The sequence below is a fragment of the Odocoileus virginianus genome, chromosome 17, assembly GCF_023699985.2.
Source record: "Odocoileus virginianus isolate 20LAN1187 ecotype Illinois chromosome 17, Ovbor_1.2, whole genome shotgun sequence".
In the NCBI taxonomy this organism is placed as follows: domain Eukaryota; kingdom Metazoa; phylum Chordata; class Mammalia; order Artiodactyla; family Cervidae; genus Odocoileus; species Odocoileus virginianus.
The window spans coordinates 32,232,491-32,238,490 of record NC_069690.1 but is presented as its reverse complement, the minus strand read 5'-3'; the positions used below and the strand labels follow the sequence as shown (position 1 = coordinate 32,238,490).

At 54.1% G+C, this 6,000-nt stretch overlaps 1 protein-coding gene across 1 annotated transcript in view; it reads right to left on the bottom strand.

Annotated features, from left to right (window-relative positions):
* Window positions 1-1,490: 1,490 nt before the first annotated feature.
* ULK2 (unc-51 like autophagy activating kinase 2) overlaps window positions 1,491-6,000 on the bottom strand; it is a 62,976-nt gene continuing 58,466 nt past the window's right edge. The window contains exon 28 of the mRNA XM_020895642.2: window positions 1,491-1,790. The gene's annotated coding sequence lies outside the window, so the exon portion shown is untranslated. The remainder of the gene's footprint in view (window positions 1,791-6,000) is intronic.

Sequence of the window (6,000 nt, the reverse complement as noted above, 5' to 3'; positions counted from 1 at the left end):
CCTCCCCCAGCATGTTTCCTTTGCTCTTTCCTCACCCCTTGGAGAGTCTCGAGCTTTTAGTTCTACATAAAGATTTGGACCAAGTAAAGTATGAATATATAATGGCTTTTCAATTTGTTTTCAGTTCAGCTCCAGCTGGGCCTCCTCAGATCTTTATTTTTCACCCCTTCAAACATTCCAAGAGGCTCCCATCACTTTCTGGTCAATTTCCGGTGCCTGAAGCTCTGTCCAGGCTAACTAAGCACTTTGATCTCAGTGCACGGCCTGTGCCAGCTCAGCTCTGGCCCTGTCCCCAGGAACGGGACAGATCTAGCTCACTCTCCTCCAACATTCCCTGAGGCCCTGTCCCCCGTGGGGGCGGGGCGGGCGGAGTGTTGCTGGTAGAATGAACCAGGGCAGAGTCTTTGCTATTTACCTTTACCTAGTGCTCCTGGCAGCCTGTGTGGGTGTCCAGGGGCCCCGCAGCTCCTGCCTCCACCCAGTTCCCAGGAAAGGGGTTTCCAGCCCCCTCTGCCCCTGCCCCCACCCTCCACAGCATCTTCTGTGGGTTGCCTCACCTGGCTGAGGCTCCCCAGGTATCCGCAAGATGGTCTGAGGCTGTGCTTCCTCAGAGCGCAGTCAGCTGAAGGAAACACATCCTCATGACCCAAACGGGCCCTCTGACCAGCCAACTCTCCAGTTTCATCAGCTCAGGTGAGGATAGCTCAACAAGTCCCCTGCGTGAGGAGATGTCCCTTTTGCAGGCACCCGCATCTCTCTTGGGGCTCCCCCTCAGGGGGCTTGGAGGGGTGGGGACGCCATCCTTCGGGGGTGTTCAGGAGGAGGGAAGGGCCACAGTGCCCCCCTTAGGCTCACGACTTCCTCAACTCTTACAAGTGCTATACTTTCTAGTTTTCTGTTTCTATGGCAGCAAGATGCTGGAGGAAACGAGGGAGTCAGTTCTCTCCCTCACTCTGGGTGACGTCTCCACGGGCAAAAAGCCAGAGCGCACAAAGGACAGATGGAGCCCAAGGGGAGGGGGCATTTCAGACTCTGGGACCCCCTGTGGGGGCTGGGGAGTTGGTAATTCCCAGACTGGCATGCATGCAGACTTCCCTGAGTCCATGCTGGGGGTGCTGGGGAGGGGCTGACAGCTGCCCTCGGGACCACAGAGCCGCTACAGAAAGCATGGCCTGGTGAAAACCACTGCACCACTCACTACACTAACTCAGCCTTAAACAGGGAGGCAATCCTGACACCTGCTCCAATGTGGATGACCCTGGAAAGCACTGTGCTGAATGACGCCAGTCACAGGACGACAGACTATGTGATTCCAGGGGCAGAAAGGAGGATGGGGGTGGGGGTGTGTGCAGTGAGGGTGTAATGGGGACAGAGATTCAGTTTGGGAAGAAGAGAAAGTTCTGGAGATGGTGGTGGTGGCGGCTGTACAACAGTGTGCATGTGCTTACTGCCTCTGAACTGTGCACTTGAAAACGGTGAAGATGGTAAACTTCATGTCATGCGTGTTTTAAAACAATAAAATTTTTTTTAAAAAAGCTCATCCGCATGGACCCAGGAATGCAGCAAACACATGAGCACCATCTACTGATCCCCCTTCCCAGTTGCCGGTGCTGGGGTGGACAAAGGGCAGAGCCAGCCCCTGCCATGCCTATGGGGAGGGTGGAGGCTCCAGGTGCAGCGGGTCACAGGAAGCGGGTCCAGGTGTGAACCAGCTCTGGCTTTAAGTGAGCGAGGCTGGACTTGCTGAGACACGGGTGAATGATGACAAGCCGAATCTGGACAGCAGTGACCTTTGGGGGCACAGAGAGGAATAGATCAGGAGAGGGGTGGTAATGCACCGAGGGCTTTCTGTGTACATAATTTTTAAAGCTGGGTGGAGGGAATAGTGTTAAGTATTTTTATATATTTCTAAATGCCCCAAACACTTGTTTACAATTAAGGCTACTTTTAGAGCAGTTTTGGGCACAGCAAATGTGGGGGGAAGGTAAGGGGCTTCCCGTGCATCCCCTGCCCCCCCACAGGCACCAGCAACATCCCCACCAGTCTGTACATTTGTTACAATTGATGAAGCTACATGGACATGTCATCACCATCCAGAGCCCAGAGTTGACCTCCTGTGGGTATTGACACATGGATCATGACCTGTGTCTATTGCTATCACCTCACACAGAAGATTTCCTCTTACCTAAAGAAGAAACATGGGGCATCCACGCTAAGTGTCCGCTGGTCATGGGAGTGTTTCCTGTGGGGTACAGCTGACGAGGGGCACCCTGAGAGCCACAGAAGGGATAACAGGGTGGAATACCCCGGAAACCATGGGCTGGAACAGTGGGGGCGAGAGGCAATGGGTTCGGGTGCGGCTTCAGCAGAGAAATTTATCGAGGAAACTTGAAGGAGTGAACCGCCAGGGGCCAGCAGCCTCACTGCAGCGTTGCTGAGGAAAAGCACAGATCAGAACAGCCCTCAGGCCCTTTAGGTCGGGACCAGTGAGATAAATGAAGGTGCAGCCACTGGAGAAAAGGCTTCAGATCCTTAAAAGGGGCAGCTGTTCAAACTACCTTCATACACAAGTTTCTAAACAGTATAATTTCTATTAACTGCATTTTTATAAAAGATGTCATTTACACAGGGAGGTCATCTGAGTAGGTGAACCAAAATGTTCACATAACCTCTGAGATGATGGAAAGTTTGTTCTTTGTAAGGATTTCTGCAACGAATGCAAAGTACTTATGAAAAGAATCATCATCATCCACGGGAAAACAGGACCAGTCAGTTCTCAAGACACTGAGAGAGGAGGGTCCCTCTCGGTGAGGAGCCGAGCTCCCATGCAGGACTTGGCTGGGAAGTGTGTCCAGGGGGCAGGACACAGAAAAGGGGAGCCCACAGGAGGTGGCGTGCTGACCTGGTGACCACTCCACCCTGGAAGCTTGCTGCTGTAGGCCCCTTGAGAGCCAGCCTGGAGGTCAGCGGCGGGGCTGCTGCACGCCGGGCACTTGGGCCGCTGGTTGTGGCTTCTGGCGCAAGGCCAGCACCAGGGTCTGGAAATGAGGCTGGTCCACCTCTGGATGAGTCATCTGCGACCTGGTTTGCCTGGCGCTCCCCCTGGTGGCCACTGACATGAAACGCAACACTGTGTGCCTGCTCCCTAGGTCATGGGCATGGTCCACCCCCAGACCTCCTCACATTGGATTTCCAGGTCTCCCTTCTTCTAGGCCCTGGCCCCTCAGGACACCACCCATATTCCTGTGTAGATCCTTACCCTAGACCTCTCCAATCCATGCAAAGGCGATGACTGGGCCCGAGCTCTGCCTGCCTTGCAAACAGGGTCTTTCATGTGACCCCGGAGGCACAAAGTGGCCCCGGGTCTTCTCTGCACACCAGGTGGAGTCACCACAGGATCAAGCCCCCAGACCAGCAGTGAACGAGGGTCACAGCGGTGTGATGACATCCATCCTGCATGTCCTAAGCCCTGATCCTGTTCCCAGGCCTCCCCAAGATTCTTCTTACAAATAATTCGTGTTTTACCAACTCCATCCTGCTTAAACCAGCTGGATTCCTCTCCATGCACGGCGGCTGCAAGGACTCTGCCCCCACCCCCCGGGAGCACAGGGCTGTGCTCCCCCTGAGGTGGACTCTACTTCCCACGCTGACCCTGGACCCGGCCAACGGGATACTGACAGATCCTAGTCTGCAGGACTGAGGAGTGAGTGTCCAGGGCTCGTCCTCTGACACCGGGCACTCCTGGATGGGGTTGGGCCAGCAGTCGACAGCAGAACGTCAAGCAAACCCATGAGCACAGGTGAGGGCTCCCAGGCCACTGAACACCAGCCATGCTGAGCCAACCAGAGCCATTTAGCTGGACCACAGAATGGTGAGAATCAGGTTGTGTTCACTGCGTGAAGCTACTGTTCTTGAAGTGGTTTTGTTACCCAGCAAAAACAAACTCATACACAATTCCTAGCAACAGAGAACCCTCCTGGATACACCCCCATCCTGTTCATCTCCAAGTCACATGGGTTTTAGCTCCTCCCTGTCTCTAGAAACCAGGCACTTTCTCCTCTGAAGACATTTCAGGGGGTGTCCCTGCGTCCACTTATGCCGCTTCCCATCTTTTCTCCCAGCTGCCAATGCAATCAGGCCACCCGCCTGTGTCAAACCTTCCCATGGCTCTGAGGGAGGCTCCCTAGCCTTCCAAGCTGCACACTTTGACCCAAAGCGCTGACCTCTGGTCAGGCAGGGCTGGTGACGAGAGCCTGTGTCTGTCACAGGATGGACGTGCTCACGTGTGCACAGACGTGCATAAAAAGAGTCCCTGTGCACAAGCAGAGTCGTTGCTGTATCTGCATCTTGTGGGGGCGTGTCAGGGCATGGACTCCAGGGAGCCTGCCTGAGGCAGATCCTGATGTGGGCACTGACCACCATGAGAGTCAGCAAGCATCTTCAGTCCCCTCCCAGACCCTGTGAGATCTATACATGCTCACGTAGAAGTTCCTGGACGTGTGACGACACAGGATCACACACAGTGTCTATCTGCCTGGAACATGGATGTCGCCACTGTCACTACCGTAACCACCACCAACAGAAACACCACCACCACCATCCCCACATCCCCACCAGCATCATCCTCACCACCACCGCCATCACCACCACCACCAAAATCATAAATGCCACCATCATTTTCCACAAATATGTTTTGAGCACCTGCTCTTTGCCAAGAAATGTCCTAGGAACTAGGCGCATTATTAACAAGACAGATTCTTGGCTTGAGAGAGATGACACTTCAGCGAGGTGAGCAGAACAGCAAGTAAAAGCATAAACAGGGTAATTTCAGAAACTGGTTACTGTGCTACAAAAAGCACATGGTGCCGGGACAGAGGACTGCTGTCTTGTCACTGCCTCCATTGAGGCAGGTTTCCCTGCCACAGGGCCTTTGCACAGGCCAGTCCTGCTCTCAGAACAACCCCCCTCCTTCCTTAACCTGGGCAACAGCCACTCATCTTTTCCTGACTTTGGCCTCATCACCCCCACCATGAGCCCACTCACAGCAATGACACTGTCCATCTCTCTTTCATGGCATTCATTGCACTCGCCATGTGGCTGTCAGTCTTGTCCGAAAGGTACACCCCGTGAGAGCAGTCAGGCCTCTCATTGCTGCAGTCCCAGCATGGCAGGTGCGTTAGGTAGGAAGAGACCAACTTTGAAGTTGAACATTGCAGTTTCTTGAAATTTATCCATCAGCCTCTGGCCTAGGACAGACCTCACAGAAGAGGTGATGCCTCCCCTAGACCCTGCCTCACAAAGACCCTGCCTCCCTCAACTCCAGGGTGTCACCCCTAAATCCAAGCGTACAGCAACTCAAGGTTGTTCCTTCTGCACCCTGTGTGCTGGAGGCCTGGCCATTCTCACCCACGGAAGCCCCTTCAGGGCCATCCTCAACACAGGAACATGAAGGCTCCTGGAGGCAGAAGTCAGGGGGAGACCTGGAGCAGCCTTTCCCCTGGAGACTCTTTTATCTCTCCTTTGGGACCCCATGCCCCACTACTCTCAAGAGAAAGGCTGGTCTCACCAGCCCCTGGAGGGGCCCAGGGGTCTTTGGGGTGGTTTCTCTGGAGGAAGGGGGCCCAGGACTTGACTCCCTGCTCCTCTCAGAAGGTAGCAGGGCTGAACAGGTTCTTACATAGCCCTGTAAGCCCCTGCTCCTAGGTTTTCCTCAGGCTCTCTGCCCCTCCCTGTTCACAGGTATTTTCCCCACCAGGACCATATGAGTATGTGCCCCTGTGATCTTCTTCACTGGATGGAAAAGCAGAGCTGCAAGAAGGCAAGGGATATGCCCAAGGCCACACAGCACAACTGAAAGGAGCCTCACTTGTCAAAGGACCAAAAAGGCAAGTGTCTCCAGATGCTCCAAAACTAATAATCGCGCAAACTTGGCATCCTATGTATTCACTAACCGTCCAATGAAATGTTTAAGGTCAGAATCGTTACCAGGGCTGTCCTGCT